Source organism: Asterias amurensis, chromosome 2 (assembly GCF_032118995.1).
Source record: "Asterias amurensis chromosome 2, ASM3211899v1".
Taxonomy (NCBI): Eukaryota; Metazoa; Echinodermata; class Asteroidea; order Forcipulatida; family Asteriidae; genus Asterias; species Asterias amurensis.
In genome coordinates, this window is record NC_092649.1 from 7,718,652 (window position 1) to 7,729,878 (window position 11,227).

Consider the following 11,227-nt stretch of genomic DNA (forward strand, 5'->3'; position numbering starts at 1 on the left):
TGACTCACACACACATACTGGGATCGAGGGTGTGTGTATCGTCCCCGCAGCTACACCGCGCTGTAACTACACACCGCGCTTAACAATTACCGTCTTGACTTCAAGACTAGGGGTAAATCTGCAAAATGGTACAGTCAACACAAAGTTACCTTAGATCCCATATCACTCAGTTAACAAAAACCTAAAAACCAGCACATTCTGGTTAAGGCATCACCTTTTGATGGAGTACCTAGACAGTAGAAGTGAAATAAAACACGTGGGTTCACACTGAGTGACCTGCCCACGCTGCCCTTCCTATTTTCTTTACTTCCACTGGAGCCTGGGGAGGGGGGGGGGAAGTTCTGTTGAACTTAAAATCTACTTGTACTTATCTGCAAGCTGGAATTGTGAATGTAATATCAATCAGTTATGGGAGGGTCTCTAGCTGAATGACTTTATAGTGGCAGGGTAAACAGTGCACTGGTGCGGTATATAATAGAGAAGATTTGTATTTTGGAATATTTTCTTTTATCGCCCCCCCCTACTTCTTGCTTATTACCAAAAATTAAAAACTGTCCCATGTCTTTTTGACAAATAATTAGCATTCACCTTCATACAGTTGAAGTATAATGATTCAGTTCCAGTTATAGGCCTATAGTTATAACATTGAGGTACGCCCTCCATGGTTCAAATATCTTTGGCGCATGGTCGATTGCTTTGATAGGCGTGTAATTGCTTTTGGCTGATTCTAGTGTTACCATCAAACATACTTAAAGGCAGTGGACACTATTGGTAATTGTCAAAGACTAGCCTTCACAGTTGGTGTATCTCAACATAAGCATAAAATAATAAACCTGTGAAAATTTGAGCTCAATCGGTCATCGAACTTGCGAGATAATAATGAAAGAAAAAATACCCTTGTCACACGAAATTGTGTGTGTTTGGATTGTTGATTTCGAGACACTTGAGGTCTCGAAATCAAATTCGTGGAAAATTACTTCTTTCTCGAAAACTATGGCACTTCAGAGGGAGCCATTTCTCACAATGTTTTATACCATCAACCTCTCCCCATTACTCGCCACCAATAAAGGTTTGACGCTAACAATTATTTTGAGTAATTACCAATAGTGTCCACTGCCTTTAACACCCAACACTTTCAAGAACTAGTATCCTGGTACAAATGATATATATTGGGAAGGTGCCAGGACTTTTGTTTGAGCCATAGAGCTATTATATTTATAGCTCTATGGTTTGAGCCAAAACAACTTTGTCTTCAAATACATTCTATTATATTGTGTTATCCTCAACAATTCTGAGTCAGATTCCACAGCCTTTTATGATTCTTGTCTGTATTTAAAGGGAAGGTACGCGTTTGGTAATTGTCAAAGACCAGTCTTCTCACTTGGTGTAGCCCATCATAACCATAAAATTACAAGCCTGTAAAAATTTGGGCTCAATCGGTCATCGAAGTTGTGACAAAATGATAAAAGAAAAAACACCCTTGTTGGACGAATTGGTGTGCTTTCAGATAAGATTGTGTTTCACACAATGTTTTATACATGTACTATCAACAGCTCTTCACTGCTCGTTACCAGGTCAGCTTTTAAGTTAATATTTGTTTTGAGTAATTACCAAACGTGTACCTTCCCTTTAAATTGTTTTGTCCACTTGCTGTATTTAATTATGTGGTGATTGTCAAATACAAACAAACAAACAAACATTATATTCAACCAAAATATCACAAAATTAAGAAGTAGGTGTGTAAAAAAGGGGGAAACAAGATTTTTCTCCCAAAAAGTATTTCCTCTAGTGGTAATTTCCTTACTTTGATCAGGAAAACAAAGTTGCTTTACATTTTGTTTAAGCTTGACATAAATTGTCCATTGTCATCATTTCTAGATGAGAACGTTTTCCCAAAGTTATAAGGTATTATACACCCTGAGGAAAGTATGCCAAATTACTTTTGAGCTTTGAGTCGCCAAACTATTGCAGTCAAACTTTCCTGTAATAAAGGTCAAACATATGGCTTTTAAATTGACTGTTTTCCAGGACTTGGTACCAGGTTCTACTAGGCATTTTACTAGAAACTGTACTTCTGAAAAGGGTTCTCTTCAACTGATTTCAAGGAAAAATTGGGATTTGATTGACTGATTATCATTGATTGAATAAATATAAAAATGTTTAAATCATTGATGCTGCTATTTTGCACTACACATGCTACATGTACATGGATGCCAATGCAATATTGACAATATATTTCAAAAACACACATTTTTTTACCCCAGCAGCACGCTGAACAAAAAGACATATTTCAGAGGAAGGTCATATTCAGAGGAAACGACAATAAATACATTTTGTGAGAGATTTATACACATTCATATCATCAGGCACATTATAATATCACTCATATGTGGCAGTCTATGCAAGTACAAATGAAATGATAACTGAGTGAATCTTCAAATGCTATTTTCTTGACTTTCACAATAATATGGCCTACCAACAAGAACTTTAGATAAAGGCGAAACTTTTCAGTTCCAGCACTTGCCTGGCACTGGCAGTTATTTTAGAGCATGGCACAGCAGGGTCAAAGTGTATTAAGTAACACACCTAGGTGTAGCTTACCTTTGGGACTAGACTTGGCCCTGTGTGTGTCGAAGGTCGATTGCGATGTCAAATCTGTCAGTGTAAAGGTTACACACACCCCAGGGATTTCACTGGGATTCACATTAAATTGGTCGGATTATCAAAAGTGACTTACATGTAGCCCTACATCTAGTTTTAAACCATCAAGAATAGTAACCAAATATATGAAAGCCCTTTCATGCCAACATATAATAAATATCTAGGCTGTTATTATACAGATTCACAATCCATTTTAAGGACTCACAATCTGTTGAGGATTTTGCAATCCCTTATTAGGGTTCACAAAGCCTTATGACAGATTTATATACTGGTATGTTGTTTACGGATTCACAACAAGTTCTGTTGGAAAAGTTGTTGAAGGTTTATTGTGTAAGGCCTATCCTAAACTCTCTCAAATTCAACCAACCAATCAACCAAACATAGAAACAAACAACCTTACAAACAACAACACAACAATTTCCAGTACGATATTGTGACAGCTGCCATAAAATATAGAATAAATCAGTTGAAAGTTTAGCAGGTGGTTGTTGAGTGCAAGTTTGACATCAAAGAGTGGAGCCCAAGCTGAGATTTGGTTAGATTTACCATGGATTTACTAAGTGGTTTAATCCCAACGAGGCCTCGGCGGGTTTAAACCACTAGTTGAAAACCGATTCAACACACTTTGAGTCCAATTCATAAATACCTTTTCGGTCAAAAACATCATCACTTTTTGGTCAAAAAGTAAAATAAATGCAAAAATTATAATTGTTAAACGATTTATTTCAACACAACACCCCATGAAATGGTAAAGCGTATCGCGTGATGTGGCACAACTGTTTCAGCTCTCGACCAATAGAAATGAAGAAACTGTCTTATAAGAACAGGTGCAAGGTCGCGTGACACGCCCATGAATTAACACTTTTTACCGGTCATAAACAAAGGATTATACACACCCACATGACGCGCTCCCCACCAATAGGAATAGTGAAACTGTTCGAGGTATTTATGAATATTGATTAAATGCCATTGAATTATTTTTCCTTCCCTTTTTTTGCAGGAAGAGAAAGAACTGTCCCTAAAACCACCACAACCAATGGTGATCTTGCATTTTCACAGAAACCTTGCCAAAACACTGGATCGCTTTGCTATTAAAACATTTGTTCCAGCATTGCCCCTGTATGCCTATACTTTGATATCCATTGTTCTAAGGATAATTAAAGCAGCTTGTATCCAATTCCTCGTAAGATGCTTATGCTTTGAACCCCTCCTCCATTCCTCCACCCATCCCTACCTTTATTGCATCCATGGAGCAAACAAAATGCACACAATCCAACAATATTCCACAATAAGTTGATTGAGTGGCGAACAGAGGTAACCCTGTAAAAACATACAAGTTCAGCTCCTTCACCTTTCATTCATTAAGTGACCTGATCGTGACCTACTCATGACCTTGTTTCCCATTCACCTTTGACACTCTGGCCACTCTTTCTACTCAGGTGATTGGAATGCACAGTTGTCTGGAAAGTGATTAAGCCAGAAGGTATTGGCCTTGCTTGCTTGTCAAATCTGTTGGGAATTGATGCAGTAGGTGACAAATGAAGGATCTGTGGGTTGTGCCTGGAGTGCTGGTTCTGGTGGTGGTGGTGGTTGAAACCATGTTGAAACTAGACCCAGAATAATGGGCCGCTGTAGACCTACTCCATTTCTGGAAATTTTGTCATTATCAGCTGGTACATCAATACTTACACATTTAAAAAAACAAAAAGGAGAGCCGCGGCTCATTAACTGGGTTCGTGTTGAAACCTACCTCCTTCTGAGTGAAACAGAGCATCTTTTAAAATTTAACAAGTGTGCAAGAAAGTGTGTAAATCTAGCTCTTTTTCCCAGTTCATACTTCCTGGAATGCGAAGTGAATTGTGACATCACATGGCTGATTTTGCTGCGATTGTTTCACAGAAGTTGCCCACATTTCCTCTTCCGAATTATTTCTTGCGAATTTGTGACACCGAAATTTGTGTCATTCAGGCTTTATGCTGAACTTAATTCAGCTTCAAATCTCACAAGGATTGAACCAGGAGGGTAAATGACTGAGCTAGATTGATAACTCAGTTGGTAGAGCCCTGGCATGCCAGAGTCGCAAGTTTAAGTCCCGCTCCAGTCACTTTTTACCAAGAATAATTGGTTAGGCCACTACATTTCTAGGTGGGTAAACTAAGAGCATCAGAACCTTTTTTAAAGGTAATATTCATAATTAGCGGTTTATTCTGAATATGTGTGTATGGTTGTGTATATTCCCATTGACTTGTGTATGGGTGTGTCAATTCCCATTGACTTGTGTATGGTTGTATGGTTTCCCATTGACTGGTGTATGGTTGTGTCAATTCCCATTGATTTGTGTATGGTTGTGAAGTGTCCCATTGACTTGTGTATGGTTGTATAGTTTCCCATTGGCTTGTGTATGGTTGTGTAGTTTCCCATTGACTTGTGTATGGTTGTGTAGTTTCCCATTGACTTGTGTATGGTTGTGTAGTTTCCCATTGACTTGTGTATGGTTGTGTAGTTTCCCAATGACTTGTGTATGGTTGTGTAGTTTCCCATAGACCTTATCGCAAATACCAATGCGCAAGCGCAGACTGTTGAATGAGTTGCATTGTGGGATAGATATGAATCAAATTTTGATACCAGCTAGACCACAATGCACCTAATTCCAACCTTTACGCGCCCCAGTATTTGCGAAAAGGTCTATTGACTGGTGTATTGTAGTTTCCCATTGACATGTGTAATGTATGGTTGTGTAGTGTCCCATTGACTTGTGTATGGTTGTGTAGTTTCCCATTGACTTGTGTATGGTTGTGTAGTTTCCAATTGACTTGTGTATGGTTGTGTAGTTTCCCCTTGACTTGTGTATGGTTGTGTAGTTTCCCATTGACTTGTGTATGGTTGTGTAGTTTCCAATTGACTTGTGTATGGTTGTGTAGTTTCCCCTTGACTTGTGTATGGTTGTGTAGTTTCCCATTGACTTGTGTATGGTTGTGTAGTTTCCAATTGACTTGTGTATGGTTGTGTAGTCATTAACCATCAACATATTCTTTGTATATACCTCATGTTAGTTTTAATTACTCTGAAGAGGTTTTTGATACATTTTGGCACACTTTTTTGTCCACAATTAAATTTCTGAATAAAAAGAAAGTTGGGCGGCGATTTCGAAAGGCCTTCTAAAATGCAATTTGTTTTTCAGGGGGGGAGGGGGGGGGGGGGGACGTTGAGCTTTGAAAAATGTCACGCATAGCTGGCCTCTGGACTTGGCATCTCTGAAATTGCAGTTAAAGGTACACTTATATTGGAAATTGTCGAAGACCACACTTGGTGTATTTCAACATATGCACACGAAAACAAACCTGTAAAATCTCAATTGGTTGTCAAATTTACGATAAGATAATCATGGAAGAAAAAACACCCTTGCCACACAAAGTTGTGTGCTCTCACTCTTACAGGCTTGATTTCGGGACCTCAAAATCTCATTCTGAGGTCTCCATTGCTTGTTACCTTCTGAGGTCTTCGTTGCTTGTTACCTAGCAAGTCTTTATGCTAACAATTAGTTTAAGTAATTACTAACATTGCCTTTAACTACAGATTTTATCAACTTAATAGCCTGTACTTCTCTTTATGGCTTCACACATGTACAAATTCAGAATGTATGTGTTACTTGTCATTAGGAAGGTCAGTTCACTTAAACATAAGAAGATTTATGGAAGAAAGGTTACTTAAGGTCAGTACTGAGGCTAGGGGATTCCTGCAGTGGTATGGTTCAAGCTTGGTTCAGCCATGGACTGGTTCAGCCATGGAGCTATACTTTTTATACCTCTCACTTCACTAGGCAGTCAACTGATTTTCATCAACCGTATGCTTGTACCACACCAACTCAAAAAAGTGTCAAGCATGAAGGGCCTAAGCTTTGGAATTCCTTGGATACCTCTTTGAAAAAAAATACAGAGTTTATTCTTATTTTAAAGCCATTGGACCCTTTCGGTACAGAAAAAAAAAAAAAAGTTCACAGATTTACAAATAATTTACAGGGTTTACAGAAGGTAATAATGAAAGACTTCTCTTGAAATATTAGTCCATGAAATGCTTTACTTTTTGAGAAAACGGTAAAACAATATAAATTCTCGTTAACGAGAATTACGGAGTTGTTATAAACACATGTCATGACACGACGAAACGCCCGAAAACAGGAGTGGGTTTTCCCGTTATTTTCTCCCGACTCCGATGTCCGATTGAGCCTAAATTTCCACAGGATTGTTATTTTCTATATAAGTTGTGATACACGAAGTGTGGGACTTGGACAATACTGTTTACCGAAAGTGTATAATGGCTTTAAGCAGAAACTAAAAGCTCAATTAATCAGCAAATATTTATAAGCTTCCTTTCTTCCTTTACTTGATTTACTAGCTATGCCAATATCTAAGTTGTAATTTAGTTGTAATAATGTTTTCATATTAGCTCTATGGTGGTTCAAGCTTGGTTCAGCCATGGACTGGTTCAGCCATGGAGCTATCCTCTTTATAGCTCAATAGTTTGCTCCATGGTGCAGCCATGCCATTCACTGGCGAGTAAAAGCATGGAAGACCTCCAGCTACCTCCATGGTACACTGGGAGCCTGAATGCTGCGACTGCCCATCAATCAATCATCTCAAAAAGGGAGCATGGTTTAACCACCTGTTGCTATTAGAAGTGTAACGATAGCTGAACACACCCCATTTCAAAAATAATTGAACAAGATTGAGTCTACTATTCCTTGGGCCCAATTTCATAGAGGTGCTTAGCTTAATACAATTCATGCTGAGCAAAATTTAGCGTGCTACCAGCTACAGCTAGTACATGTGAGATAGTATTTTGGCTCATTCTGGTAAGCATATTTTTTGCCAATTAGGATTGGAAGTATCATCTGAAGAAAAAACAACATATTTTGGATGTAATGCACATCATTCTGAGAACCATTTCGGTCTGATGTCGTTTTCTTGAAAGTTGTAATTGACAGTACACAGGCCCTTTTGCATAAGGTAGGCCCTACTGTGTCATGAGAAAACAAAGCTGTTTTATTCTTTTGGGAAAAAAATAAATTAATCAAACAAATATGGAACACACACACACACTTAAGTACAGTAATATAACTCTCAAGCTTTGTGAAACTTTTATTTAATAAACTTCTGACCATCTGTACAGAAAATATGAACATATAAAAATATAAAAGTGAAAAACTTTCTTTTTTTCACAAATCAAACCTTGATGTTTTTAACGTTAAAAAAATAATGAATACATAGGGTTTACAAAGAAACGGATTCTTTGAATGCGCAGCCACCACTGAGACAAAACAAAGCAAATGTGATGTGAAAACGTTGTGCACAATGCTTATCTAATGCTAGGTCTTCCTTGACCTTAGTGAGGGCACTATTGCAACTTTTTACATCTCATGAAAGAGGTTTGTTAAAGCCATTATACACTTTCGGTAAACAGTATTGTCCAAGTCCCACACTTCGTGTATCACAACTTATATATAAAATAACAAACCTGTGAAAATTTAGGCTCAATCGGTCATCGGAGTCGGAAGAAAATAACGGGAAAACCCACTCTTGTTTCCGCACGTTTCGCCGTGTCATGACATGTGTTTAAAATAAATCCGTAATTCTCGCTATCGAGAATTGACATTGTCTTAATGTTTTCTCAAAAAGTAAAGCATTTCATGGAATAATATCTCAAGAGAAGTCTTTCACCATTACCTTCTGTGAACCCTGTAAATTATTTGTAAATCTGTGAACTGTTTTTTTTTCTTCTTCTGTACCGAAAGTGTATAATGGCTTTAAAGACACTGGACACTATTCGTAATTTCTCAAAATAATTGTTATCATAAAAACTTACTTGGAAACGAGCAATGGAGAGCTTTTGATAGTACAAAACTTTGTGAGAAACGACTCCCTCTGAAGTAATGTAGTTTTTTGAGAAAGAAGTTATTTCTCACTTAAATATTAAAAGACTTCAGGCTTGAAGCCTTTTACATATTAGGCATCTGAAAGCAAACAAACTCGTGAAATAAGGGTGTTTTTTTCTGTCATTCTCTTGCAACTTTGATGACCAATTGAGTCCAAATTTTCACAGGTTTGTTATTTTGTGCATACGTTGGGATACACCAAGTGAGAAAACTGGTCCTTGACAATTACCAATAGTGTCCAGTGCCTTTACACCTAACACCTAAACACTTAAAAGTTTGATAACCACCATTATATAAACAGTTCAATTATACTTGTAAAGTGAATAATTGTCTATTTTAATAGGAGAGCAATAAAGGGAAGGTATACATTTGGTAATCACTTTTAAAATTAATGGCAATACAACATTATTTGGCTAGAAGTACAGCAGCTTTTGATTGTATAAAAAGAATTTTGAGAATCATTTCACTTTAAATTTGAATCTAAGAACGTAGATTAGGTATTTCAATGAGGGATGCCACTTCGGATTCTTTGTGATATCTCAAACTTTTTGAAATGAAATTTTCACAAGTTAAGATCGTATATATTTACATTTATATAGAATAGAAACAAAGGAACAAACAACCAAACAAACAACAAACAGTTCCAAAAACCAAAGCTATAAGTTCCCTTTAATAGCCTTAAGTTTCAACTCTGGCAAGTCTGTCTCAAAGGCTAAATGAAGAAGATGTTTGTTCCTAAATCTGATTTTATGTAAAGACAGTTTTAAAGACAGTGGACACTATTGGAAATTGTCAAATGACAGTCTTCTCACTTGGTGTATCTAAACAAATGCATAAAATAACAAACCTGTGAAAATTTGAACTCAATTGGTCGTCAAAGTTGCGAGATATGAATGAAATAAAAACACCCCTGTCACATGAAGTTGTGTGCTTTCATATGATTGATTTCGAAACCTCAAATTCTACACCTGAGGTCTTGAAATCAAATTCGTTGAAAATTACTTCTTTCTTGAAAGTATGTCACTTCAAAGGGAGCCATTGCTCACAATGATTTATACTATCGACCTCTCCCCATTGCTCTTTACCAAGTAAGGTTCTGTGCTCATAAATATTTTGAGTAATTACCAATAGTGTCCACTGCCTTTAAGCTCTTGAACGAAGAAAACGCATTCCACAGCCAAACTCAATCAGATGTGGAAAACTAATTTTTACTTAACATATTTTTTAACTAAACCTGTAACGTATGTCATATATCAGTAGCAGAATCCTTTTTTTCTTCAAAGAAACTTATTCAATTACTTTCTTGACACCCTTTGGGCAAATTTATGCTCTACTCAGTCAGATATCAGCAAGCTGAAATCTGGTTTTTATGAAAGAAGACTTTTATAGTTGGAGTTTAGCTTTTGACTGCCTCAACACACACCAAGCTAAGCCAATATCCTGCAGTGGTCAATGCAACTATTCCAACAAACTTCTCAATGTAATTCTTCCCCTTCTTATAAAAACCATTGTAGTTGTACCATCCCTTCAAATAAATAACTCAAACCACAACTTTTTAGCACACACTTGGCACGTTTGTATAAATTATTCAAGTAAACTGTTTAGTCAAATTAATCAAATTAATCCTGAGAAGTGATAATGCCATGAAGGGCATCAGGGACACAACAACTTGGGGGAAACCCCTAAACTCCCAGGCAGAACATCCCCCTTATGAAGTACCCAATGATCAATGAAGGAGAAGAAAAATGATGAAAAAAAAAAAGCAAAATGGGGTTGGGGCAAAATAATGGCTCAACTGAGCACATTCCTCAGATTATGTTAAGCTTTCAACTGCATATTTTATGTGGAAAGACTTGTGGGGAAAACAAAAATTTAATGTCTGAATTTGATCCCAATTCTTTTTGGTTTTTGTTTCCACTTCTGTCCAAATGAACTTGCACCAAACACATTTTTTTTTACTCATTTGAAACAACAAACTACAAATATTAACATTTGTTTTTTTCATCCACCACTGTCTTCTAAAAATTATTATCAGCAGCCAACTGAATTTTGCAGAAGTACAACCCTTAGTCAAGCGAGTCTAGAGGTCGGAATACTTGGTCTTTGTTTATGTTGGGATAAATAAAGCCACAGTATGGTTTGTATCAGAGTATCCGATAAAAGCAAAGATTTTGAGGGCTTTTTTTCACAAAGTGTTTCCCTTAAAACCCTGTCAAACTGATAACGAACCTTTTTAGGATGGCCTTGAGATTACTGGAACCTTAAAATGGTCCCTGGTTTATACAAAACACAGTATTGCCCCCTTGTATGGCTATGGTTAAAGGAACACGTTGCCTTGGATCGGACGAGTTGGTCTATACAAAGCGTTTGAAACCGTTTGTTATGAAATGTATATGGTTAGAAAGATGTTTTAAAAGTAGAATACAATGATCCACACAAGTATCACTCAAAACTGTACGGTTTTCTTTTTACGTCGCGAACTGTCACGGTCGGCCATTTATCCATAAAAGGCCGACCGTGTTATTGGACGAGGTAAAAAGAAAACCACGCAATTTCGAGGCATATTTGTGTAGATCATTGTATTCTACTTTTACAACATCTTTCGAACCATATGCATTTTCTAACAAACGGTTA